Here is a 15,720-nt window from a genome sequence, read left to right on the forward strand (position 1 = left end):
TAAAGAACAGTAATTTTGTTCATGAATAATTACTTTGACACCACTGTGTAAAGGTATAAGCCTGAGAAAGAAATACCAGCTCCTTCTAAAGTATGATTGATTTTTTTCTAGGCCAAACTATTTTTTTGTCTCTTTCTTCCACATTTTGTTTCTTGATGTCCTTTTACAGTGCTTGACATGCAAAGGAATGAATAACTGAGTAACACAGCTATGTATTATGCAATGTGAGCATGTTGATAGTTGAGGTCATATATAAGCCAGGTCCTATGACCCCAAACATTGGAGTCAAGTGGGAAACACAACCCCCTCCTTAGAGCCATAGGAGGGGATGGGAACAGGAGCACTGTGGGATGCTAGAGGACCGAGCAACCCCTATCATGCTCTACTACCAGGTGCAAATGCTAGATGAAGTGCTTCATAGTGAAATGTTGGAGGTGGGGGGTATTTTTCCTGGGGTCATTTTTGAAGGGGGACAAACATTTCTGAGGCAACTCATCAGGCGTGTATGTTTGCATCCTCACTTTTTGCAGCACTTGGAGTGCTTATGTCTATCCAGACCCTTGATAGCATCCATTGCATTACCATCATGCAATAATTTATCTTTACATGTCAATTATAAAATTGGTCAGATAGATCCAGATTCTATAACTACATGTGCTAGATGTCAATAAGGGCAGAACACATCTGCCTCTGTCCAGAATTTGGCTTTTGATGCTTTAAAACAGAGTAACATTATATTTAATATAACAGCATTGAACACTGATTATGTCCATTTAAGTCTATTGAATTACCAGGAAAATGTTAACCTGACTCTTTACTAGTGATAAATACTTGACAATACCTTTAGTTCTGAGGAAAGGAACTAGGGAAGATATTTCAGTGACACAATTTATTAAGCTGTCCCTCAAAAATCTGTTTCCTATTAAACAAAGTATTTTTTGTCAACCTCTCACTGAGAAGAACACAGAAAATATGCTCTCTGCAACAAGCAGGAGTGAAAACAAATTAAACAAGACCCACGCTAATGTAACATTAAAATTTGCTTATAACACTTCCTAAGGAAGACAATGTAGAGTTATAACATCAATTTTACTTATTGTCTTTTATTATTACAGCCTACTTGCTTCAGATTTCCCCTGACAATACTCTTTTATTGTACTGTAAAGTGTGAAGCAACAGCACAATGGAGCAGATTAAACATGATGAAATAACCCTGCTTTTAAGAAATAAACTTGGGTCCTGTATTTTGAAGGGGCAGACTCAGAGTGTCAGAACTGGATTCTATTGGAAGATATGCCTTAAAAGACAATTTTACCGTTATTTAGTCATCCAAACTATTTAGACACCCAAAGTTAGGCTGTACGGGTCTAATCATCTGCTTCCACACAGAAGTAAATATACATTTTGACAAATATACATATTTTGACAAAAAGAGTATCAGTTTTTAAAAATCTGGCCCTACAACTGCTCTAGGATTCTTTGTTGCTACTGTGACTGAGTATAATGCTTCTAATGCATGACAACACTTTTCCATTAAAGTTATCAAATCCTGTGAAGTCTTGTTCTCTAATCCTAGTGTAGTCTGTGGCTCCTGATACTGGATTCACGTGCATCTTTCTGATGCTGGGTCCTTCATCTTGGTTTGTTTCTAGCCGCTACTCTGGCTCCCTGGTCTGTTCCTGACAACATCTTTGGCATTCAGCCCCCGGCTGTGACTGTCTTGACCCTTGTCTCTGAACTCAGGTTCCGTTCCTTACCTGACCTTAATCAAGCCTAGCCACCTTATGGCCCAGCCAGAATAGTGACTATCTAGGAGGCTGTTTCCTACCTGAATGGGAAATCAGGAGCCATTTTTCCCAGTAAGGTAAGGACTTTTGACTTTGTTATCCAGTGGAGCTCTTTGCCATTGCACTCTGCATTGAAGTAGAGACAGAGCATCTCATGTGCAATGCTAGAACATCTACCTTGAACCCTTATAAACATTGGCAATGCATTGGTGGGCACATGGCCCCCCCCACTGATTTTTGCACCAATGGAAGGGTGCAAGCACAGGGCTGCAGCCTGGCTACAGTTAGCAGCGAGGGTGGGGGTGGCGGCAGCAGAGGCATGGAGTTGTGCTCTCCCAGTCTCAACGCTTACATGTCGTTTATGCTTACAAGCCTCTGAGCCTGGAAACTCTTGGACATAATGCTAAGTGGTCTCCCTGAGCCACATCCTTGTGGGTCTCACAACACATTTTAGTTCCCATAAGCTCCACAAAGGAACCAGCCCTAGGTTGGAGGGGGGTCACTAAGGCAGATAGTTTCCTTGCCTTGCTCTCAATCAGAATGCTGGAACACTGGGATGGGACTGAGCCAATATGCACCTTATCAGCACTGACAAAGGTCATTATAGGGATCTGGCAAAGTCCCATGTAAATGGTCTTAGTCCTGAGTCAGATGCTGAACCCAGGGATCTTCCCAGGAAGAGCCTATTTTCTCCTCTTGGTATCTGAAGGCCTGGTGTTTGAAGGAACAATATACTTAGTATGAGATTGGGATGTGTGCCTCTGCCAAACAAGAGAGATGCCTTGCTTATTAACCTGGTACACTCACACAGTTGAAATCCTGGAGTACTCTGGGAAACCCATAGAAAATACATAAAAGCAGGGGTGTTGCTACCTCTGTATGTAAAATCTCATTCTTGAAAGGATAAGAGGTAGGAAGGGACATATACGGAACAGATGATGCCTGGTGATTGTGTTGAATAATGCAGGTAGGGAAGGGTGAATCATAACTACTAGACTGGAAAAGTCCAGAGTCTTTTCTTCCCAGTTCAGTGAAGAAGCTGGAAGAAACTTCAGGCCTGCAGGTACAGTCTGAGATCCATGAGCAGCACGTAGGCCAGATGGTCATGCTTAACAGGTTGGATCTGGCTTGTGGGCTTTATCTTTGACCCTCCTGGCACATTGGACTAAGCATTGCACTTGCTCAGGGAATCGGTGGTAAGAACCTCATGAGCTCAGCTGCCATACAATGATCAGACAAGTCAGATCTGGGCTCTCAGATTAACATTAGGCAGCTGCTTCTCAGAGAGATACACTCCCCCAGAATAGAGTAGCACTTCTACAGCTTCACAGACAGTCAGGCTCATGGATTTACTATATGGCAACAGCTGTGAATATTGCTTTTGGCTGAAAAGAAAAAGCCAAAAATCAAATTCCTTGTACTACCAGCTGCTCTTACCAATGACATAAAAAGCATAATCCTGAGGGCTGTGGTGGGTACAGCAAGTGAAGGAGGAAATTGTTTATGCAATTCCTTTTAAAATATACTTACTTGAAATGTTAAAATCTATTATTCAGTCACAAATTACCTTAAAATGAAATTTCCCCTTGGGCAGAGTGCCAGGGCCAGATAATATTATTTAAGGATTTCAGACCTTTTTGTATTGATTTCATTTTCAAAAATGATTTCACTGTGCAAATGAACTTTCTTTTCCTTTGTGGATCAGCCTAAACATCTTGAAATCAGTATTACATTTTATATAGGTCAGTATTTGCATTTTTATCTTTTTAATTGTGATTTAAAAACATGTATGAGACAGTTGCACAAGACCCATTACACAAGTTTTGCCTGTCAGCAGCTAGAGGTGCAGATCCCCTGCACTGATCTCCTCAACAGCTAGCAGGCTTTGTGGCCGCAGCAGGGGCTACCATCCCTGCAGCTTTCACCCTGCTGTGCCTTAACACACACAGTATCACCCATGTCACAAGTTTTGCTTGTCCACAGCTTGAGGTGCAGTTTCCCCCAAACCTCAGCACCTATCTCCTTGGAAGCTGGCAGGCTTCATGGCCTCAGAAGGGGCTAGCAGGCCTGAAGCTTTCACCCTGTTGCACCTTAACACACACAGTGTCACCCATGTAATGAGTTTTGCTTGTCTGCAGCTTGAGGTACAGTTTCCCCCAAACCCCTGCACCTATCTCCTTGAAACTTGGCAGACTTTGTGGCCTCAGCAGAGGCTAGAAAGCCTGCAGTTTTGACCTCACTGTGGCTTAACACATACACGTGACATAAGTTTTGCTTTCAAGATTTTGGGGTGCAGTTTCCCTAAACCCCCCGTACCTATCACCATGAAACTTAGCAGACTCCATGCCTGTAGAAGGTGCTACCATTCGTGCAAGTTTCAACCAAATCCAGCCAGAAATGACAAAGTTATAGGCTGTTTTGACCTTCCCCATTATTGGGGAAACATTGAAACAGGGTCGAAACGGCAAAACTGTTTTGACGGAACGGAAGAGGCCAGCTGGTTCGACTTGAAACAAAATTGGAAATGGAACACTGTTCTGTCGAAACGCTGGTCAAAACAGAATGCTGCTGTTTTGCACAGCCCTAGTGCCCGCTTTTTTTGCAGGGACTGGGATTTTTAATGGAGGACTTATGAAATTCACAGTTTCTGCAAAGACCATAAAATCATGAATTTGGTAGGTGCCTAGTCATAGGTAGAACTGCTACTGTGACTCCACAGAGTAGCCAACTGGTTGACTGGTATAGGAACAGAGAGATCCCCATTCAGAAGAAGAGTGAAGAGGGTAATGAACTACATCAAAGGTTTTCAACCTTCTTCCATTTGTGGACCAGTAAAAAAATACAAATGGAGATGCATACCCCTTTGAATTGTAAGTGTGGGTATTCATGTACTTTCGATTGATCATAGTCATCTTTCATGGACTCCTTAGATATAGTCTGTGGACCCCCAGGGATCTGCAGACCACAGGTTGAAAATCACTGAGCTACATAATGACTTCCGCTCCATCTTCCTCACTCCTTCTCCTCTCATGGGCAGACCCAAGATTTATTAAAGGGAGGGTGCAGCATACCACTCCTCATACAATGTGTAACTTTGGGTGAGGTGTGGCTGGAGCCTCTGGGCCAGTGAGGGACGTAAGGAAGATGGGCAGGGAGCAGACACACACAAGTGGGATGCACTCACCATCACGAGGGGCTGAGGGAAGCCTAGACCCACTCCTGTCCTGCTCCAGATGAGGACTGTGGGGGAGAGCCGACCTGAGCAAGGTACAGGGCTTGGGGCAAGTCAGCCCACATGGGGCCGCACTCCTGCTCCAATCCCACAGGCCATGGACAAAGCTGCCGCTGCCATCTGTGTGGAGCAGTGGGGGATGGGATAGTGAACAACTGGATGTGGAGCTGCTGCTTCACCCAGCTCTGCGGGGCCCCCTGAAGTGCAGGGTCCAGGGCGGTTGCCCCAATTTGCCCCCTGCTAGGGACGGCTCTGCTGTGGGGAGTGGCTGCATAGGGTGCCCAGCTTGGCTAAACACGGCAGCAGATATCACAGGGTCCTCAAGCACCAGCAAGGGACGTAGGGAGAGAGGTGCAGCAGGGAGCAGCAGGGGAAGAAGAAATCTACCTGCTGCTGCTGCTGTCCACTGCTGAGCCCAGTACCCTACATAGCTGCAGTCTGTGGCTGGAGCAGGGCAGATGCAGCTCTCGGGCTCCTCCTGCACCTGGGTTAAGCAGGGACAGCGGCAGCAGTGGAAGGGAGTGTAGCCACATTGCCACATCCTCCTGTATCTGCCTCTGTCACCTCTCTTTTGGGCTACAGATGATGACTATACAGATTTGCCCTCTCCAACTGGAGAGAGGGGAAAAGCAGGTGCAGTACTTTCCTTCACACTTGAGCCTGTCAGAGAAATGCTATGAATTTAATATTGTCACTTTCTATCCTCAAGAAGGTTCAGAGCTAAATCCCATTATTTTTGGTTTGCTTTTTTTGGTCTAATTTTTGGCAATAGATGAAAACAAGCTGGTAAAGAGAATTTGACACTGACTGGGCTTTAGTATAAATGGTACTTTTTCACAGATAATGCTCTCTAAAAAAGTTTAATAGCACTGAATTGATTAAAAATGAAAGTGATATCATTTAAAGAATAACATCCTTTAATTCAAGACACTGTGCTATGGTATATAAAATAGATCACTAACTATTAGGGCTGTGTGAAGCTTCAGTCCCTGATTTGATTTGCCACAGATTTGGCCTAATTTGGTGGCTGAATCTTCAAATCCAAATCAAATCAGGAGACCCTTTAATCTCTCCGAATTGAATCAGAACCCTCTGAATCAATTCAGAGAGATTCAGAAAGGTTCAGCAATTCAGACATAGACACAACTTTAAATGGTTTTTCTACATACCTCAAGGTACCAGGCGGCTCAGGAATGCTGTGATTCTGGGGCAGATGGAGCATCCCACAGGAGTGTGGAGGGGCTCCCCAGCGTGCTTGGCAGCAGACCCAGAAGTGGACCAGAAGTACTTCTGGTCCACTTCCGGGTCTGCTGGGGAGCATGCAGGGGCCCCTCCCTGCCCCCCCTGGCTTGGTGACTGGTGCCTCCTGGGTCTGGAGGAGCACCCATGACCAATTGCTGAGCCTGGAGGGCGTGGGGGTGGGGGCCCTGTGTGCTCTCCAGAAGACCCGGAAGTGGACCGGAAGTGCTTCTGGTCCACTTACATGTTCACCACCAAGCACATGGGGCCCCCTCCCCATGCTTCTGTGGGATGCTCCATGCGCTCCAGCATTGCATCTTTCACGAGCTGTACCTGTTACCTCGAGGTAGGTAGAGAAAACATTTAAAGCTGTGTCTATGTCTGAATTGATGATTTTCCAAATCAGCACTGAATCTTCAGATTTGGATTCAACCAAATTGAATCAGGGACAGTGATCTGAATCAACCAATTGAATCACTGTCTCCGATTTGGGCCGAATCTGAATTGAATATGTTTCACACACTCCTACTAGCTATCCTCCACAGATGCATATTGTTTTTGCAAACTAAGGAAATTCTATGACATTAGACTGTTTACCTCCATCCAGTACCAATATTTTAAAGAGAGCTCATGACAGAACTGTTTATACTGATTTCTACAAATAGTGATGGGCAAGTTCAGGTATGGCTGGGTTGGGTGGCACGGAAAGAGGTTGGGGATAAAGTATTAATTCCCTAGTGTTGACCTCTCTTCCATAATGTTTTGGAAAATACTTCAGAGAAAGCTGTTCTCTCTGGCTTAACTCCTCTCAGCAATTTTGAACAATAAAACCTATGATTATCCTGAACCTGTCACCCTCTCTTCAAAACTTTAAAACTTTACCACCCTTGGACTGTATGGTGAAGAGCAGCATATAAATTGAAAGAATGAATACATGAATGAAAGGAACAATGGATGGAAAAGGAGAACAGGATGATTATATTTTAACTGAACTGTTAGAGGTCAAGGAAGCAGTGGTAACCATTAATGTTCAAAAATCCTTGTGGACACCCAAAGGATACATGAAGGTCCAATCTACAGTGGAAAAAATGAGGGGAGAGGAAAAAATGTCCTATCTTCTATACAGGATTTATTATGCGTAGAGGATATTCTAGCCCTACATTGTCATCTCTTATTGAGTAATATCAAATGAACCTTATTATTTAAAAAATAACTAAACAAAATTCACTCAGACTTCTTTATAAGCAAATATTAAGATCTTGACTTTAAAAAGTCCAAAAACTATATCGTTTGCAATTATCTCAATCTTATTTACAGTAATCGCTGAGGCAGGGCTCACTTAATGATGTGCATAGTAAACACCACATCAAAATGAATGGCTAATTTGCAAAGCTAAGTACAGAAACTATGCTAGAAGTGAAAACATTTTCATGATGAAACCTGAATTTAACAATATTTCAACCCAACACTTCATACTTCTGTAAATAACAACATTAGCATTGATAGTTCCAGTTTAACATAAAGATCCAGTAATACAAATTATAATTGCTCTTAATTAAAATGCCACAGCAAATGTGAGACAAATTCAAAACTACGCATGTGAAAATGAGAAGGAACAGAATTGTAGTGATAGCATACAAGTAGTTTTCACTAAGAAATGCTAACTAGTAGATGAAGAGTCTGATTTTAATTTCCCATGAGATAGCTATTCAGAGAAGTTTTCTAATTAAGACAACAGCTGAAAGTCAAAATGTTAACTTGGTGACAGAATGCAGCAGATTCACTATCATCATCATTATTTAACCATAATGTAAATGGAAATAGCACATATAGAACTATTACGTACCCTTTTTTACAGAAAAAATGCCTAACTTACAAGCCTTTTTACATGTTTGTTATAGATAGCTAAAAGATGCTATGCTATTATGTGCAACATGTAGATTTCAAATTAAGATGTAAACCCAATTGCCTCTCCATGAGAAAACAGTATTCAATGAAAAATATTTAAAAACTATGGACTTTGATTCAAAGACCTCAAGATTCTGATTGATAGTTTTCTCCACTGAACTAAGTAGGTTTTGGATTCCATCTTTAAACAGAAGGGGTGGCATGCTATTACCCCTTGTGCACCTAAATGGCACCTCTCCAGCTGTATAAGTAACGTTTTTGGCACTCAGGCAGTTAGTAATTTTGTTACTCATGCAGCATGGATAAATAAGCATACATTTGTATACTGATGATATGCAGTAGGCCATGTACTGATCAGACAGCTACACCGCTAAATATGCTAGTATAAATTGGCAAAGGGAAAGGAATAAAAGCCCTCCTATGTTTCAGCCCTAACAATGGATTAGCACACTCATGTTGGAAGCAGGATTTTAGACCATCAAGTAGCGGGAGTTTGAACTTGTGTCTTCCTAGTAGAGTACTATACCTACAAAGCCACAGGGAAGGCATTATCCAATCCCTTCTCCAGGTCTCTTTTTGAAGCTGAGCCACTGCAGCTTGCATTTACTACTCACAGGCAGAGTGCAGTGGAGTGGGAGACCAAGGGTCCAGACTAGAACCCAGGGCCTACTCCCTTACACGGCAACATCCATCTCTTCAAGCAACACACCCTCTTAATTGCTCTCTTTTTTTATGGCCTCAGATACCTGGCCTCACTTTCTTTGCCACCCAGGGACCCAGCTTCAAAAACAGTATCGGAGCATGGGTTTTGCCCTGGTAAAATGCTATTACTGACGTGCATCGAATGAGTGCACATACATAGACTCACACCTGCCCAGCCTGTGCGCAGCCTATTGTGCCTGCTCAGTGTACATGTGTATACTTACATGTTAACACTGCATGGGTAAGGGAACCTGCAAGATGTGCGTAAGTGCCATGATCAATATATTCCATGTTGCAGGGGTGTAGGTTTTAGCCATGTTGGTCTAAGGACATAGGCAGACAAGGTTCCTTGGGTGAATTTGATATCTTTTATTAGACCAACCCAAATGGTTGGAGAATAGTTATTAAGCAAGCTTTAGGGTTCAAAAACCCTTCATCAGGCTAAGGAAGTTTCAGCAGTTGGTGTGTGCTCTTCCTGGATGGAATGAAATTCCACGAAGGGTTTTTGAACCCGAAAGCTTGCTTAATAACTATTCTCCAACTATTTGGGTTGGTCTAATAAAAGATATCAAATTCACCCAAGGAGCCTTGTCTGCCTATGCTCAATATATGTGTATATGCTTATGTGTCTACACTTCACAGGTTATAGGGGGTAACAAAATTTCAATCTGCAAGTAAGTGACCAAAAGGCCACTTGCACAACTGGAAAACTACCAGTCAGACACAAAGAATAATAGAATTCCACCCAAGGTGTTTTTCATTTACCTCTATGGGTATTTTCTAGTCACTCTGCATTTTAAAATAAAGAAAATTCTGTCTCTAAGATACAGATAAATGAAATGTTAGTTGAATTTTATACGCAGATATTGTTCTGTAAAATGCAAAAATTAACAAATTATCCTAAATATTAGCCACCCCTTGTGCGTACAATTATACATGTTTAAAATATATTTCACATCAGATTGTAAATAATTAATAAACTATGAGGCACTTTTGTATGGTTATACACAAATATATATACATACACACACACAATTGCCATGTGTGTGGAGCTACTGTATCATTATACATACATACATATATATATAACATACACACACATATATATGTATGTATGTATGCATGCATAAATGATACAAAAGCTCCACACATGTGGCAATTAAATCAACCAGAGTCAGATTTACCATGCCACAGAGCTTTAATTTAATTATTTTAAAGAGAGTTTCTATGAGTTCCAAATAAAATGTTTTATTAAAAGGTAGCTTTTTCAATCTCTTGCCCTAAACTGATCCTCACTTTAAATCATTTAAATTCAGTAGCATTCTTTTTTTTTTGTACTTTGTATATTAGGAGTAATGGGAAATATATGCAAAGCTAACCCTTCACCTATGCTGAACATTTTGTCTTAACTATAAAAGAGATTTGAGGGGGTAATAATAGAAATATCAAATCAGGTAAAAGTACATAAAGATGTGGGTAATAAACAACATTTTAAATAAAAAAACCCCCAAAGGATAGCTTTATTATTCATTTAAGATGAGCACAAGTAACCTAGATATGGACAGCATATTTAAATAATGCTGTAACTGCTATATAGAAGTGTGTGTTCTGCAAACTGGAAGGCATTATTGCTTTCTCTGAAAGCACATGTAATGCTAAGTGAAGCATATTTTGGAATGCTGAGTAGACATTAGAAATACAGACCATAACTTTAAATTAGAGCTGCAGATAATTACTACTAAAATGTAATAAAAACAGTAATTAACCAAACACACTTGCAGAATATAAAACCCTGCAGTATAGTATGAAGTTTACTAGATGTTATTAGTGACCTCGAGTTTCCAGGTTAATTAAACTTTAATAAATCTTGTTGTGTAGAACCATTTCATAACCATGCATGCTAAATTAAAATAGTAATTCCTGCCCTAAGTATGTATTTGTCTTGTGATCTTTGATCTAAGATTTCATTCATTATGCACAGATTTTCTTTCATAAGCACCAAAAATGTTTAATATATAATTTTCAATGTAGATTGGAAGTGGAGGTATATATTTTAAACCTGATATAAACATAGCAATTTAAACAATTTTGCAAATTTTAAAACAAATGAATTGGTGAAAAATAAAAATAAAACTGAAATTATATATGCATAAATGAAAATACTGGGGGGGGGGGGGGGGGTTATTTGTAGAACTTGAAGCCACAACAAACCAATTTCCTTTAAAAAGGAGACTGCCACTATCCCCACAAGAACAAAGACTGGGGGATCAAGTTCTGAATCTGTGCATGCATTCAATTATATATAAAGTTTTTTAATATCTTGAAAAATTGGTTTGGGCTTAGTTCTCCACATAGGCTTGTTACATAAAAGCCAAAGAAAAAGGAAAAGAAATAATAAGAAGAAAAACAATAGAAAATAAAGTATGGTGCTGAAAATAAACATGTTCAGCAGCCACTGTGGTTTAACTTACCCAGATATGCTTTTCATGAGATGAAGAGAGATGAATGGAAAAGAAAAGCACACAAATGTTAATGAATATATGGCAGTCCATAAAAAAATCATGATAGATAAAATAATAGCACAATTGTAAGCATGACAAATCTTGCTATGAAACTGGCCTCCAGCTTTGTAAAATAGATACATGCCCTTGCAAGTCATAAAAGGATTTTCTAGAGATATTAGCAAGTTATCATTAAACTGAAGTCTATTCCTTATTATATGCCATGTAGCACAGCAGACCTACAATCAACGTTTATGGCAGAAGGTCCAAGAACAGAACACACACTGCAGACCATTCACAAAAAAATGCACATTGTCCAAATAGAAATCATTTATAATGTTTTTTGTACAATGGAATTGTATGTATATTTTGTTACGTGTTTTTAACAGTATTATACCAAAATATTCCAAGGTAAACATGAATGATCTAAGTTTGTGCTTTTTAAAACATTCAGGATTTTTTAATGAACAGACTGTTTGTAAATAGTTGCATTAGTGAAAAGTAGTATTCATAGTGGTTTACATGGTTTGGTTCTCTGTGTAACCCAGCGCTGCCAACATAATTGCTAATTCAACACTGTTGATATAATTTCCTCAGTTAATAATCATTTGATTGCCATCCAGCAAAGAAAAGGAGCACTCATATCACGCGCCTGGATAAAACCTTGGCAGACAAGGCTCTTTGGGTAAATCCGATATCTTTTGTTACAGCAACTCAATTAGTTGGAAAAATTCTTCCTTGCTAGCTTTCAGGTTCCACACCCCTGGATAAAATCTAGGCATCTTACAAAATTGTTTCTGTTAGTCAATACAATTTTTCACAGCTCATAAAGAAGGTGCATCAAAAACTAACTGGGAAATGTAACTGAAAGAGAAGGCTGCCTCTGAATATGGGAAGCTAGAGACAAGTTTTTTGTCTTGCTATGATCAGAAACAGCTTGAGGTTAAGCCCCATGGCATAAATTCATTTAATTATGTGATGGGTTCTGATCCTTAGTCCCAACCAACAATTGTGCCTCCTGCCATGCTCCATAGTCATGGCAGGAGGTGCAATTTTGGGATCAGGGATCCAAACCCAATCTGATCATTACTACTTGGCAATGCAGGGGGAACACAGAATTATGATTCAGGGAGTACCTTGCCATGGGAGTGCGGGGCTCATGGTGGTGGCACTGAGCTTCCCCACTTGGCTCTGCTTTGCCCTGCTGCACTAGGTCCCACCTACAGGGCTGCAGAGGCATCGGGGGAAAGCAGCAAGGCACAGAGCCCAAGCCCGCAGCGGGCACCTTCATGTGATCCCCCCTGACAGGCTCCACTCTGGCTGTGCCACCCATGGTGGAGGGGGAGCCAGGCACTGCACTGCACTCTGCTCCCCACTGGGGCCACAATAGGCACCACCTCCCACAGGCAGCAGCTGGGACGCAGGTGCTGCTGGGGATGGCAGGGGGCTGTGGACCTGGGTCCCTGTCCCCATACCCCTGGGAGCTGGGGACCCCTTCTGTTAGAGCTGAGGGGGTGGCAGGCTGTGGGTGGGGTGTGAGGGGCACCAGAAGGGCTGGGGAGCTGTGGCTTGGGAGTGAGAGGTAGTGGCAGGGGTAGGGCACCAGCATATTCAGGACTGCTCAGTGCCACAAAGCAGTTGGGGGCCGGGGGGGAGGGAGGGCATTGGACAGCCACAGATGGACCCATGTCCTGGTGAGCAAAGGGGGCAGGGAGAGGTCTGACTTTCCATGATAAAAAACCCAAAATCAAATGCCAAAATGTATAAGTATTTAGAATGTATTTTCCTATAAATAAGTAGTAAATTATTTATGGGCACTGATAGGCTTCCAAACTGCTTTAAAATTGTGAATATCTCAATAAAGCATGGTGTTTAATTGATACCTATATATGTGTGTGTGTGTTTGTGTGTATACAATATATTATCTATCTATCTATCTATCTATCTATCTATCTATCTATCTATCTATGCTAGATAGATAGATAGATAGATAGATTATAGCTAGATAGATAGAATATATATATATTTTACTCATTTTAATCATGGATTTTAGATTTTTAATTGGAGATTTTTCAATTTTTAAATAGGGACAACAAGGATTCCCGGTTATGGTTCGACTGGGAGAATTAATGTTCTCCTAGTAGAAATTATGAGTGTACAAGAATTAATTCAGTTTCTCCCAGGTAAATGAGCCCCTTCTGGGCAAAAGATCTTTCAGTTGTCAGCCTAGATGATCTCCCTTGTGAGAGAAACTTTCTTGCAAGCATGAATGATTGTATGCCCCCCCCCCAACTCTTGCCCCCCAGTTTTGGTTTGGGAGGGGAGCAAGGCAGAGAGGCAACATTCTCCACACTTCCTCAGACCTGGGACTTCCTAGTCCTGAAAACAGATGGGAAGCATTGCCCCACTGCTCCAATCCCCTCCCAGACCAGTCTAGGAGTGGGGTAAGGAATGAAGCAGTGAACCTTGAAAACCTAGAAACCTTGGCTTGAGGAATGCCGGGGGGGGGGGGGGGGGGCGTTGCCTTGATGTTCCCCATCTCTCTCAGATCAGTCCAGGAGACTAAGGTGGCACCAGTCACCCATGCTTCTCACTGCCCATTCTCTAGACCCTGGTTTGGGGAAGATATGGGGAGTCTTTCCATCTCTCTATTAGCTTTTTGAGACTAGCATCACTCCAGTCTGGTGAAGGTGTAGAGACCAGGGAAGAGGGGGCAGCTGCAGACTTAACGCCTATATTTTCCCTCTCCCTGAAGGTTTGCTAATGGTGGAAACTTCCACTGCTGGAAGAAAATGCAGGTTTGTAGCCATAGAGAGCATTATTAGGAATTTAACTAGACAACAGTCCTCTGGGGTCTACACAAAGGAAGCTGAAACAGAGTAACAAAACTGACCTTTCTGTTTAATGTGGGGACAATGCTACTTTCTTGTAAGCATTACTTCAAATAAATTGCAATTTTTGCTTGTACTTGATTCATCAAAAAAATTAATCAAAAGGCCATGATCAGCTGTATTTGATGTAAAAACACTGGTTTCCTCTTAATACTTGAAGCTAGACTTTGAATCTGCAAGAACTTAAGCACTGATGTAAGTCCTGGCATGGTGATATAAGGCCTCTTTTATTACCTACCTCAACAGTAGAAATTTAAATTTTGTTAAAACAAGGCCTGCTTGTGGAACCCAGCATTAATAAGAGTAAGGGCTACAAAACTGGCTAGAGTGAGTAAAGACCAACGGTATATTGGGTTATATTAACAGGAGTGTCACCTGCAAGTCAAGAAAAATGATTTCATAGATTTAATAGATTTTAGGGTCAGAACAGACTTATTAGCATTGAGTCCAACCCACTGCCCTGGGCTGGAAAGAGTGCTGGGGTCAGATGACCCCAGCCAGGTGTTTGTCCAATCTCCTCTTAAATACCTCCAAGGAAGGGGGTAGCACCACCTCCCTTGGAAGCGTATTCCATATTTTGGCAACCCTCACTGTAAAGAATTTTTTCCTGACGTCCAATCTAAATTTGCTCTCCTTCAGTTTGTGGCCCTTGTTTCTAGTTACCCCGATGGGCACCATGGTAAACATCGTATCCCCTACTTCCTGCTGCCCCCCCGATGAGTTTCTAGACAGCCACAAGTTCACCTCTCAGCCTTCTCTTGCGGAGGCTGAAGAGATTCAAGTCCATCAATCGGTCCTCATAGGGTTTTTCCTGTAGGCCTTTAACCAGACAGGTGGCTCTCCTCTGAACCCTTTCCAGGTTATCTACATCTCTCTTGAAAATTCTTTCACTCAGTGAACTCAATCAATACTAATGCAGTCTCAACCAGTATTACTGTTCCAGTTCTGGACATCACACTTCAAGACATAGACAAATTAGAAAAGATCCAGACAGAGAGCAACAAAAATTAGATTAGAGGTCTAGGAAATACGATTTACAAGAAAAGTTTGGAAGAGCGGGGTCTATTTTAGTCTGGAGAAGAGAAGATTAGTGGAGAGAGGGGTTTTGATAAGAGTCCATAAACACCTGACAGATGGTTATAAAAAGGATGGTAGTTGACTATTTCTCTGTGATTGCAGGTGAGAGGACAAGTAGTAACAGTCTTAAATTGCAACAAGGGAAATTTAGGTTGGGTATTAGAAAGAACTTTAAGCACTGGAGCAGATTATATAGAGCAGTTGTGGACTCTCCATCCTTGAAGGTAAGATGAACACTTCTGAGGAATAATTTAGACAGGGATAATCCTGCATTAGCTGGAAGTTGGGTATGGATCAGTTCCTGAGGTGCCCACCCTTCTTTTATGTCTATGATTCTATGAATATCCTCTACCTGTATTTTACTTTTTAAACACAAACTTTAC

The 15,720-nt window shown here is 41.5% G+C and overlaps 1 protein-coding gene across 5 annotated transcripts in view; it reads right to left on the minus strand.

Moving 5' to 3' along the window:
- PPFIA2 (PTPRF interacting protein alpha 2) overlaps positions 1–15,720 on the minus strand; it is a 706,597-nt gene that overhangs the window by 39,882 nt on the left and 650,995 nt on the right. The window lies entirely within an intron of this gene.

Source organism: Alligator mississippiensis, chromosome 4 (genome assembly GCF_030867095.1).
Source record: "Alligator mississippiensis isolate rAllMis1 chromosome 4, rAllMis1, whole genome shotgun sequence".
Classification (NCBI taxonomy): Eukaryota; Metazoa; Chordata; order Crocodylia; family Alligatoridae; genus Alligator; species Alligator mississippiensis.